The 12,553-nt window shown below is 38.7% G+C and overlaps 1 pseudogene; it reads right to left on the bottom strand.

Moving 5' to 3' along the window:
- Positions 1 to 6,515: 6,515 nt before the first annotated feature.
- Positions 6,516 to 9,004, bottom strand: LOC114494868 (annotated as a pseudogene).
- Positions 9,005 to 12,553: the final 3,549 nt, after the last annotated feature.

A 12,553-nucleotide genomic window follows, 5' to 3' on the forward strand; every position in this document is an offset into this window, starting at 1 on the left:
TATTTGCTTGATTATAATGGTCCCAGCAAAAATTAGTTAACCAAGAGCAAGACAATTATAATGAAGTACTAAATTTTAAAAATCAATGACACCTTGATAGAAATTAGAGTTCACACACACACACACACACACACACAAAACACCTCCAATATTGCCAGCAAATATAAAAATTAATGTAATATGACCAATAATACAGAAAGAAGGCTTTTACATAATTATTTATTTAAAAAATTTTGTTTTACTTATTTCTATTTTATTGATTATACTATTACAGTGTTCTCATTTTTTCTCTCCTTTATCCCCCTCTGCCCTGTACCCATCTTTGATCCAGCATTTCCCTATTTTAGTTCATGTCCATGGTTGTATATATAAGTTCTTTGGCTTCTGCATTTCCTATACTATTTTTAACCTCCCCGGTCTATTTCGTTCCTTATTCTCGGTACCTTTTCCTCCATTCTCCACCTTTCCCTCCCTACCAATAACCCTCCATGTTATCTTTATTTCTGTGATTCTTTTCCTGTTCTAGTTGTTTGCTTAGTCTGTTTTTGTTTTTATGTTCAGTTGTTGATAGTTTATTGTCACTATACTGTTCATAGTTTTGATCATCTTTTTCTTAGATAAATACTTTTAACATTTTATATAATAAGAGCTTGGCAATGATGACCTCCTTTAACTTTACCTTACCTGGGACACACTTTATGTACCCTTCCAATATAAATGATAGTTTTGCTGGATAGAGTAATCTAAGTTGTAGGTCCTTGCCTTTCATGACTGAATATTTCTTTCCAGCCCCTTCTTGCCTGCAGGGTTTCTTTTGAAAAATCTGATAGTCTTATGGGAACTTCTTTGTAGGTAACTGTCTCCTTTTGTCTTGCTGTTTTTAAGATTCTTTCCTTCTCTTTAATCTTGGATAATGTAATTTTGATGTGTCTTGGTGTGTTTCTCCTTGGATCCAACTTCTTTGCAATTCTATGAACTTCATGGACTTGCATGTCTATTTCCTTTGCCAGATTGGGGAAATTCTCCTTCATTATTTTTTCAAATAAGCTTTCAATTTCTTGTGTTTCCTCTTCTCCTTCTGGCACTCCTATGATTTGAATATTAGAGCATTTAAATTTGTCCTGGAGGTACCTAAACCTGTCCTCATTTTATTGAATTTTTGTTTCTTCATTCTGTTCCAGTCGAATGTTTATTTATTCCTTCTGCTCCAAATTGTTTGAGTCCCAGTTTCCTTGCCTTCACTGTTGGTTCCCTGTACATTTCTGTTCATTTCACTTTGCATAGCCTTCACATCTTCCTTTATTATGTGACTATAGTCAGTCATATCTGTGAGCATCCTGATTACCAATAATTTGAACTCTGCATCTCATAGGTTGTATGTCTTTTCATCACTTAGTTCTTTTTCTGGAGTTTTGATCTGTTCTTTCATTCGGACCATATTTCCTTGTCTCAGAGAAACTTATATGTATAAGTGGTGAAGCTTAGGTATCTGACAGGACAGGGCAACCCACTTCTCTGCATTTTGGTGCTGTATGTTGAGGAGGAGTCAGAGAGTGAACATTGCTACTTGCTTGGCTCTCATCCCCCTTTAAGTCACTTCCCTCACTTCCCACAAGCAGATTGTGCCCTTTCAGGTGTTGATTCCCAGGTGGGTGGGACTGTGTATGTTCTAGGGCCCTGTGGGCCTCTCCAATGGACTATCCTGTGACACTGGGAGTTTCTCCCACTGCCACAATCCCCACAGGTTTTTACAGCTAGAGATTTTGAGTCCTTAGCTCCCTGCGCTGGAACCCTGATTTCATAGTCTGTCTTGTTTCCCACTTGTTCCTCCCAGCTTATCCACGTGGGTATATGGGGTATCCCAGTCCACCAACTGCTGCCTTGTTTCATGTCCTCTCCACCTGGCCGCCCATCTCTTCCACTCCTACCAGTCTGGGTGAATGTTTCTTTAATTCCTTGGTTTTTGGCTTTCTATACAGGTGGATTTTATGGCAGTTCTGCTTTTGTTTTGTTTTGTTTTAAGTTGCTTATTATCCTTCTTTCGGTTGTGCAAGGAAGCAAAGTATATCTACCTACACCCCCACCTTGGCCTGAAGCCACTTTTACATATTTATATTTGACATATGACCACATTTCCAGTTACCATAATATTATCTCTTCAGATTTGAAAAGAAATAGTAGGCTGCTTTCTATAACAAAGCTTTTTTCATACAAAAATCAAATATTGGCCAACAAATCACAACAGTGCAATAGGTAGAGAATAAAAAGAACACATAAGACAAGTGCTAAAGATAAATAGTAATTAGGAGGAGGGGAGGACAAAACCCTCATGGGAGATTTGTTTCCATTACAGTCACCTTGACTGTGAGTCTTCGCAGCCATGAGAGCTGACCTACCTCATAGCCATTTATTTGGGCAGAGTATGACTGGAAAAAAGTACCTGAAGTTCAGTCTTCTGGAACCCTCAGGTCATTATGGAAGTGGCAAAAACAAGAAAACAGGGACAGAGATCACAGCTATCATTAAAAGGATTTTTTTTTCTATTGCTGAACCTTGTCAATTTGGGAGTCTATCAGCAGGGTCACTGAGAGAATGTGAATAATTGGAAACATTTTTTAACAACATATATATGGCTGATTCATGCCATTTTATATCAAGCAAGCAATCTAAGTCATTTTTGTTTTTTGTTTTTTTTAGTAATTATTTTAGAGAGAGAAGCAAGGCGAGAGAGAGCAGAGAGAGTGTGAGAGATTGATTGATTTGTTGTTCCACTCATTTATGCATTCATTGTATAATCCCTGTGTGTACCCTGACTAGGTATCAAATGCACAACATTGGTGTAATGAGACAACTCCAACCAACTTAGCTGCTTGGCCAGGACTGTCATTCTGTTTTTAATGGAAGGAGAGTCACAAGGGATTTCTGGTTTGAGAAACATATCCTGCTATGACTCCTTGTTTTGGTAGGGTTGCTTAATGTAGTAGGTGTCCTGTAGAGTCCAGTGGTACAGCCTACCTATCACTCAAGCTGGGTATTCGAGGTATGCCATTTGTGTGGGCTGAGTACACCCTCTTTTTATAGTTGAAACTTGGTTGCAGATGGCAGATCAATGGGAGGGATTTATCCTAGATAGTTAGTTGCAAGGACTGGCTGTGACCACTGACCACCAACTTCCACCCTCTGTGGAAGATCAGCTGTGCAGGGGCAGGGAGGTGGTGCTTTGACATGGCCTGTAGCTGTCCAGTGGTTGCACTGGCTTTGGAGTATCTAGGGTGGTACAGGCCAAGGTCAGCTCCCGCTTGTGTTCTGACCAGGGACACACTGCATGAGCTTTAAAGCAATCTGAGATGGCTGCTATGTGTGATGAGCTTGGAGATTCCGGGGCAAAGCCAAGCTGTGAGTCTAGGCTGACTGCTGCTAATGCTAGACCTGGGGCCACTTTATAAGAGATATGGGATCTGAGGCTTCCTAAGGCTGGCTATTGCTTGTTTGATAGGATTTAGGAAGTTGCAAAGCATGAGCTAAGACCAGCCATTCACATGGAAACATCACTATTAACAGCAGGTAAGATGGAGTCCCAGGGGATGTCCAAGGTGGGGCAAACAGTGTTAGCCAGGTTGATGAAGTCTCAGGTATGGCACTCACCTGCTGGCTCTGTGTAGCTGTTGGAGGAGGGTTCAAAAAAGGGACAATGTCCTCTCCTGTCTTTCTGTCTTAAAGAAAGCTATCCCCAGCTCTTGCCTTGATGCCAGATGCTTAGTTCCTCCCTGTATGCTACTGGTGCCTTTCAAGCTACTATTCCAGTGCTGGAGGTCAGAGGGAGTGAGTCTGAATAAGCCCATGGGTGGGTTCTTTAGGGGCGTACTGCTTTGAACTCTAAAAGTTTCCTCCACTAACTAAATTTCCACTGCTTTTTATAGCCAGAAGTTATGGGGACTTATTTTCCTGGACCTGGAACCTTTGGCAGGGGGGTTGGTATGGGACTGAGACTTCTTATTCCTGAAATAATCCTCCCAAATTTTTATCCACCACATGTGGATATGGGGCCAGCCTGTTCTGAATCTCTGGCAATTCTACTAGTTTGGGTAGATGTAGTTTCCTTAGTTTCATAGCTGTCAGACTTTTATTCAACTCAAATTCTGATACTTCTGTATGATGACTGTTCTATATTGTAGTTGTAATTTTGATGTGGTTGTGTGATGATGCGAGCCATGTTTTCCTATACTGCCATCTCTACCTAATACATAGAAACAAACACAGGGAGGATTTGAAAATGAAGAAACAAAAAAGCGTGACCCAAATTAAAGATCAGATCAAAATTTCATGAAAAAAAACTAGATAATTGGGGGCCCTGGGTGGTATGGCTTAGTGGATTTAGTGCCAGGCTATGAACTAAAGGGTTGCTGGTTTGATTCCCAGATAGACACATGCTTGGGTTGCGGGACAGTTCCCCACTGGGGAGCACTTCAGAGGCAACCACACATTGATGTTTCCCTCCCCCTATTTCTCCCTCCATTCCCCTCTGTAAAAATAAATAAATAAAATATTTAAAAAATTAAAAAAGAACTAAACAAATGGGAGATAAGCAATCTATCAGATGTAGAGTTCAAAACACTGATTATAAGGATGTTCAAGGAACTTAGTGAGGACCTCAACAGCATAAAAAAGACCCAGGCAGAAATGAAGAATACACTAATGGAAATAAAGGGCAATTTATAAGGAAACAATACTAAAGTAGATGAAGCTAAGAATCAAATCAGTGATTTGGAACATAAGGGAACAAAAAACAACCAACCAATCAGAACAACAAGAAGTAAAAGGAATCCAAAAAAAATGAGGATATTGTAAGCAGACTCTGGAACAACTTCAAGCCTTCCTATAGTCATACCATAGAGGTGCCAGAAGGAGAAGAGAAAGAGCAAGAAATTGGAAATCTATTTGAAAAAAATCATGAAAGAAAACTTCCCTAATTGGGGGAAGGAAATAGACATACTAGCCCAAGAAGCACAGAAAGTCCCAAACAAAATGGATACAAAAGTCAAAGACAAAGGGTGAATCTTAAAAACAGCAAGAGGAAAGCAGTTTTTTTACCTACAGGAGAATTTTCATAAAACTGTCAGATGAGTTCTCAAAACTTTGCAGGCTAGAAGGGATTGACAACAAATATTCAAAGTCATGAAAAGCAGGGACTTACAGCCAAGATAGCTCTACTCAGCAAAGCTATCATTTAGAATTTAATGGAAGATAAAGAGCTTCCCAGACAAGTGAGTCCATCATCACCATTATTATATGAAATGTTAAAGGGACTTATTTAAGAAAAAAGAAGACCAAAAATATGCACAATAAAATGGCAATAAATACACATTTATCAACACTTGAATGTAAAAATACAAACTTAGCAAATAAGAAGAGCAGAGACAGAATCATGTATATGGAGACCATTATGAAGGCTGCCAGATGGGAGGGAGTTGTGGGAGAATGGGTGAAGAGGTGAGGGGATTAAGGAGTGCAAATAGCTAGTTATAGAACAACCATAGGATATGAAGTATAATATAGGAAATGGAGTAGCCAAAGAACTTATACACATGACCCATGGACATGGATGGACAATGGAATGGGGATTGCCTGATGGAGTGGGGGGTGCTGGGTGGAAGGGGGCAAAGGGAAAAAAATTGGGGAAGCTGTAATAGCAATCAGTAACATATAATTTAAAAAGAGAAAAAAGCACATCGTTTGTATGAATTTCTTATTCCAGGATGGCTACCTTGGACCAACCCAGTGAAAAACATTTGCTGATCACTGGCAGTGAGGACCAGGTGAAGCCAGAGGAGTGAAGAAGCATCTCTTCCTCATGGGATCAGGCTGGCACATGGACTCCGTAGGCTGCTCTGACTGTGACCAAGAGGGCAAGTCTTGTGATGAAACCTCAAGGATTGTGGTTTAGGACTATCAAAGAAAAGGGTGACAAGAATAGATTAAGATAACTCCAAGTAAAAGCCAGTCCAGCTAATCAGGAAATATGAGGCAGCTCCCCATGATAAAATCTGCAGCAAATATGTAAAAAAGTTACAAGAAAGTGTGACCAGCTAAGCAGCAACTCTGGAAGATGAAACTATGGAGACTCACAAGGCAGGAAGTGTGTTTATCTTGTTTGGTTTCTACCCCTGAACAAGAGAAAAGATACTGATTCTGCCACAATAATAAAGCAAAGATAACTTTTGGTTTAAAAAAAAAAGCCACTTAAGAGTTAAAAAACATTTCAAATTAACAAAGAAAATTAATCTTCAAATAATCTATCTGGAAAACTCATTTGTCCCCTACAAGCCCACAATATGTCCACTGTTTTGTCCTTCTTTGTAACTTGAGCCTGATGCAAAGCCATACATGTAAAAGAAGGATGCATCTCTGAAAAGGCATACTACAGAATGTACAGCAGAGTTGTGCACCCTGACTCTCAGGATTTCAGTAAGATGCACATTTCTTTTTAGTTCTGGGAGATTCCATTCATGAGATGTTCAGATAGGAATCTCCTTCCTGTGTCTACTTGGGGAGAGCTTGACCTTTTTGTTGCCAGCCTTTGGCACCATTCTTAGGCAGCTGTATGTCAGCCAGCACCTCTCAGGGTCCTCCTGTTCCCGTGACTGTGGCTCAGGTTTGGCTCTCTGCACATGAGCAGATGGAGATGCATGCAAAGTTTGGTTATGGCGTCTATCTCTTCTCAGAATACTTGATTCAAATTATTGTTCTTTAGTTATAGCACTTCATTCTGTCTCTGTAAATCTTCCAAGAGAATGTGAAGCTTCTCTACATCTTTACTCTCACTTGCACTTTCAAAGAGGAGCATTCTCAGTCTCACTTTGACCATGTTGCTGAAATTCGGCAATCTCAGTGCTGAGGTGTTCATTTTTCTTCTTTTTCTGAAGCAATCTCTGAGCACAGAAACTGCTTTATGGCTAGAAGCTCCTCCTGTTCTTTCAAGATCTCATTCTCCTGGACAAGGAGAATATTTTTAACCTCATTAGTTTCATTCATTTCTACAATACTTGGGAAACATACTCTTTTGGAAGACTGGCTCTCTCTTTTGCAATCATACTCTTTTCATTTCTCTCAGTTTTCTTTAAAGGGCTGTCAAGTCTTTGTCCTTCATATAACCTGTCTTCTTCTTTAGATAAACCTGTTATTCCGCCCTGCAAATTTTGATGTAAACAATTCAAATGTAACACCTGTTTTCTGATCTCCTCCTTGATTCTCTTCTGGGTTTATGGTAATATAGGCATAGTGGCCATGTTAGATCAGTGATGAGGTTTCATCTCTTGCTTTAGTATCATATTTCTAAAGAGCCCTTGCACATGTGTGAAAAACACACATAGAGCACCACTGATAATCTGAACTGGGCTGAGCATTATGGAAATATTCTGTATATTCTTTTTTGTGTCCAGCTCCTTCACAATAACATGGTCCATATGTGCAACCAGTCAGGAAACCAGAAGAGTTACATTTTGGCAGTTGTTTCAGTAAGGACTGGAATTCTTTCACTTTCCTGCTGTCTGTGCTCCTCCCACTAGCCTCTTCAAAGTGAGGCCAAAGCTCTTTGGTAAGCAGATTTTCCAGAAGGTCTGCAAATACTGCTTCAGCAAACCAGCTACAGAGTTAGGTTCACATTCTTCCAAATTTGTAGACTGCTCTCTTGTCATAGGCTGCTTTCAGCTCATCTACCTTTGGTTTTATTCCCGAAGCTCTGGAGATGACTTCATACTTAATGCCACATTTCTCAACATTATCTACGTGTTCATGGAAAGCTGCAGGCAGTCAAATGTCATCATTTGTCATGGTCCTCTCTGCTGCATCAGCCAAAGCAATTCCAAAAATACATTTGAGATTCAGAACATCAATCTGAGGCACCTTTGGCTCCTGAGTTGCTACCTTTTTCTTTTCCTTCCACTGTTTAACATCAACTGCTGCCTTTTAACGTCTTCTCTTTATGCTTGTCTTATTTATGTTTTTGCTTTTTGGGTTTCTCTTATATTTTAAAAATCTTTCTCTTTCTTTCTTTCTTTCTTTCTTTCTTTCTTTCTTTCTTTCTTTCTTCTCTTTCTTCCTTATTTCTTTCCTTTATATTTTTAAAGAAAACAAGGTTTCTTGAAACATGAATTCTCTTGGATCTCTTCATTTTGGAATGACTTTCAGCTTCATCTCTGGAGCTATCTTCCTGAAAGGCAGCATAGTCTTCAGTTCTTTTCCCCTTTACTTAAATTTTCCTTTTTCTTACCATAGTCTTTTTAATTATCAGATTTTATTATCAGGAGGCCCACATACACTGTCATGAGGAGGTGAGAGGTCCCTGATTCTCTATATTTCAGGAAATCTAGTAGAGCTGATCTCTTCAGAGATGGCAGCCTGGGAAGACCACTGTCAAGTTCCTCCCTGTGGTGTTCACTGGGACTTCTAAGTGGAGCTGGAAGCACTCAGTCATTCTGACTCTATTAGCAGATAGTGCAGACGGCTTTCCTGTTACTTACCTATACACCTCTGTGCCAGTCCCTGTGCACCTCCTCAAGTCCACCTCAAGACTGCCACCTCCTCATGCTCACACTGCAGCCAGAGCCACCTTAGTCTCCTGTTTACAATGACTGGGACAGAAAAGGATGAGACCTGTAGATGGTATGTAAAGTCACGGATTCAAATAAAGTCACATGTACAGAGAGTACAATGTGAAGAGCAAAGAGGACAAGTTCAGGTACTGCCTGGGTCATCTGACGCATGTATAGCTCTGCAAGTACATTTTCATATCTATGTTGTTTTAGCTTCCTGGAACAAATGAGCTACTTCTTAGTTTTCTTAATGCCAAGTTACCCGGGCTTGAAATTTTACTGGCTTAGGTCCTAATAACCTGCCTAAATCTTACTCTTTTCTATCCTTAAGCCTAAAACATCTGTCCTCAATTCTTAGCCAGGTCCTATTACAACCTGATTGGATCCAGAAATTTGAGGTTGACTTTAAGCATTGTCCCCTTTTCACATATGGTACCTCATTCCTGCACTAGGCAGTCTTGGACATCAGTAATAAACTTATTCCAGGCCTGATGGCCACATGCTTTTGAAGCCCTACTAGATCCTGACTTTTCCTACTTTCCCTTTGTGTATTTCCCAGAATGCTTTATGATCATCTACCTTATTATATCACCAATGTAATAACATTCTTTTTACACAGCAATTTTTTTGAAAAAAAGACACTGAAGCATCAAGGAAAATATAAATGTATTTTGTGTTATTTTCTGTTTTAAATATTTCCTATAACTTATCTATATTGGTCATGCAGAAATTTTATAGGATGGAGCCAGGAGAGTTGTATAGTAACTAAACTAATATGTTTTATCACCAATTCATAGTATAATTTTGGACAAGTTACAATATTTCTATGATTTTAATTTGAAAATTAAATTTAATAATATTATCTTGGTGGTCTCCAACATACTGATAAAACAAAATGAAACAAATAAAAAAGTGAATATGCTTTACCAATTAAAATTGTTAAGTGAATTAAATATTTCATTAGTAAGAGAAATTTATGAGTATATTTTCAGAACCAAAATAATTTTCTCTAGTTTTTACATTTAATAACATACATAATTACCTTTATTTTTGGAAATGAAATAAATTTTTAAGAACTCTGAGTGTTATTAATTGTATGTGTTCCCCTCAAACTCATATATTGAAGCCTTAACCCCCAATGAGATTTTATTTGGAGACAGGACCTATGAGGCAGTAATTAAAGTTAAATGAGGTCATAAGAGTGTCTGATCCCATAGGATTTGTGTCCTTATAAGAAGAGATATGAGAGCACTCTCTCTTTCACCACATACACACACACACACAAAAAGGTCACATGATCACACAGAGAAAAGACAGCTACCTGCAAGTAAGAAAGAGAAATCTCACCAGAAACCAAAACCCTGATGGACCTTCATCTGGGATGTCCAGCATCCCAATTTAAATGACATAAATTTCTGTCCTGACCAGTGTGGTTCAGTTGGTTGGGTGTTATTCCACAAAGAGAAAGGTTGCTGGTGGGATCCCAGTCACTGCACATGCCTGGGTTGTGGTTTGTTCTCATCAGGGTGCATGGGAGAGGCAACTGATGGATGTTTCTCTCTCACACTGATGTCTCTTCCCTCTCTTTCTCCCTTCCTTCCCCCTTACTAGAAACAAGTAAATACAATCTTTTTTAAGACAAATTTCTGTTGTTTAAACCATCCAACCTATAGGATTTTGTTTTGTATAAGTTGATGAGACTAAGGCAGATCAATTTGGTCAATGCACTAAGTCATTACCATCTTTCTGTGTGCTTTTCAAATATTATCATATTCATCCTGTATCAAATTGGGCTTATATTATATTTTTCATCACTGGAATATAATCACTGAGGCTGGAGCAATATCCTAGTCAAGGTTGTATTCTCATCATAAAGTGCATTGTTTGGAGTAGAAGTAAATGCTGCTTACACAAACAATGTTGGTATGTGATCTCTAGGTCTATTACCAAAGGAGAGTTTGCTTTGGCTTTTATTTTATTTTGCTTTGTTTGCATCATGATGTTACTGGAGGAAATAGCTTCTTCAGTGGTGTTGCTGGGAAAAGAATTTCAGGGACACTCATGGAGGAGGAGTTATAAGTGATAGTGACAAGATTTATTAGAATGAAAAGTGACAGTACACTTTCAGAAAGACAGAGGCTGGGCAAGCTAGAGACATGCCATTGCCCTGAAGTCTTTGTTAAACTTCCTCATATCTCCTTGGGTTTGGGAAAGGCCAAGCTTTCATGCAAACTACCCAGTGTCTTTCCCAGGTTTGTGTCCTCCCACTTTGTGGTCCTCAGTTTGGCTCTTACTGCACATGCCTCATAGTTGTGCTTAGTCACTTGACTTTTACTGTGAATACACTTAGTGAAAGGAATTCCCTTGTTTTCTCTTCCCACATCCCCTCCCGCTGTTAGTAAGGCCAACTCCTACTCCTGACTCTGCAGGCTGACAAAAGAGGCATCTATCCTTCCTTCCTGTCAGGTGGGTGTTTTGCTCTGGGTGGCAGGATGATGTCAGTTACTTCTCAGGGTGGATATATAGCTGTTTGTTTGTTTGTTTTGTACTTATCAGACTTAATTCCATGACTGGTTCTTTTGTTTAGATCCAACTGCCTACTCCAGCAATGATAACTTGAGTCCACTTTTAAAGGATGACTTTTTGTTTGCTCATATGTTTTTATTCTTTTTGTTTTGCTGGTTTGATTACATAATTTTGCTGACAGTGGTTAAGCAGGAGCCACACATCATGGTGAGTCAGGTTTGTTGTTATAAAAATGATATCTCAGAGCATTATTCTTTACCAAGCTCTTGTCCAATAAATATTCTGGATAATATAAAAGCACAGATTTCTGAATAAGTAACCACACTATCTTGGGTACAAAGTTAAGAATCTAATTTGACAGAAGAGGAGAAGCATGAAGGGCCAGTACTCAGACGCACATGAATAAACCACGAAGTACCAGGATCCTGCAAAGCTCTTCTAGATGCCAGAATGACAGGAGAAGAATCAGGGACCAGTGCTGCATGAATATGACTGCCAGCAAGGGGAGCACATTAGAATATAAAAGTGGTCGTTCTTACTTTTTAAATAGGTTAGCTTCAGATATAGGTTTTTTGCTGACATTATAAAATTTCAGTTTTAAACCCAGAGTTATATTATGAAAATTAGAAAAGATGCTGGTATATTTCATCTAAGCCAAGAAAAGGAAAGGAGGAAATAATTAGAGGAAAAGAGGGAGGCAGGGGAGAGAAAGGAAGAAAGGATGGGAGGCAGAAAGAAGGGGAAGGAGGGAAGCTAAAGAAAACAGCTATTTTTTACTGAAGAATCTCAATTAATACATGTAGAACAAATTAGAAAAAAATATAATTACCATTAGAACTAAAATACCATTAGAACTCCATAATGATATTGCAGCTGGTAAGTTCCAACAATGGATACTAAAATTAATGGGTGAAAACTTAAGCAAGAACAGGAAATTTGCATAGTCTCAAATTATCTTTCCCAAAGAATTTAGTAATTACAACAGAAAAATAGTAACTTCACAGGTTGATTTTCGCAGATGCTCCCTTAGGGGAACTATAAAGGTTAACATCATCAGTGTAATATATAAACATTGTATACTACTTAATATGATGTCCTGAGTAGGGCACTTCACCTCTGTGGAATTCTTCTATATAATCTAAATGTAATGCACAACCTAACTTTACAGATGAGCTCAAATTGATGAACATTACACAAAATAATTAACCAATACTTTCCAAAAGCATTGAGATCAAAAAAGAAGAGAAGAGATTAGTAATTATCACATATTGAAGGAAACCAGAGACATGAGAACTAAATGGGATGTTGGATTCTGAATTGAATCCTAGATCAGAAAAAATAGACATTGGAAAAATAAAAACTGGTTAAACCTGAATATATTCTGGCTTCAGTTATAATAGTAAGCAAGTATGAATTTCTTAGTTAATTTCAACACA

Source organism: Phyllostomus discolor, chromosome 4, assembly GCF_004126475.2.
Source record: "Phyllostomus discolor isolate MPI-MPIP mPhyDis1 chromosome 4, mPhyDis1.pri.v3, whole genome shotgun sequence".
NCBI lineage: Eukaryota > Metazoa > Chordata > Mammalia > Chiroptera > Phyllostomidae > Phyllostomus > Phyllostomus discolor.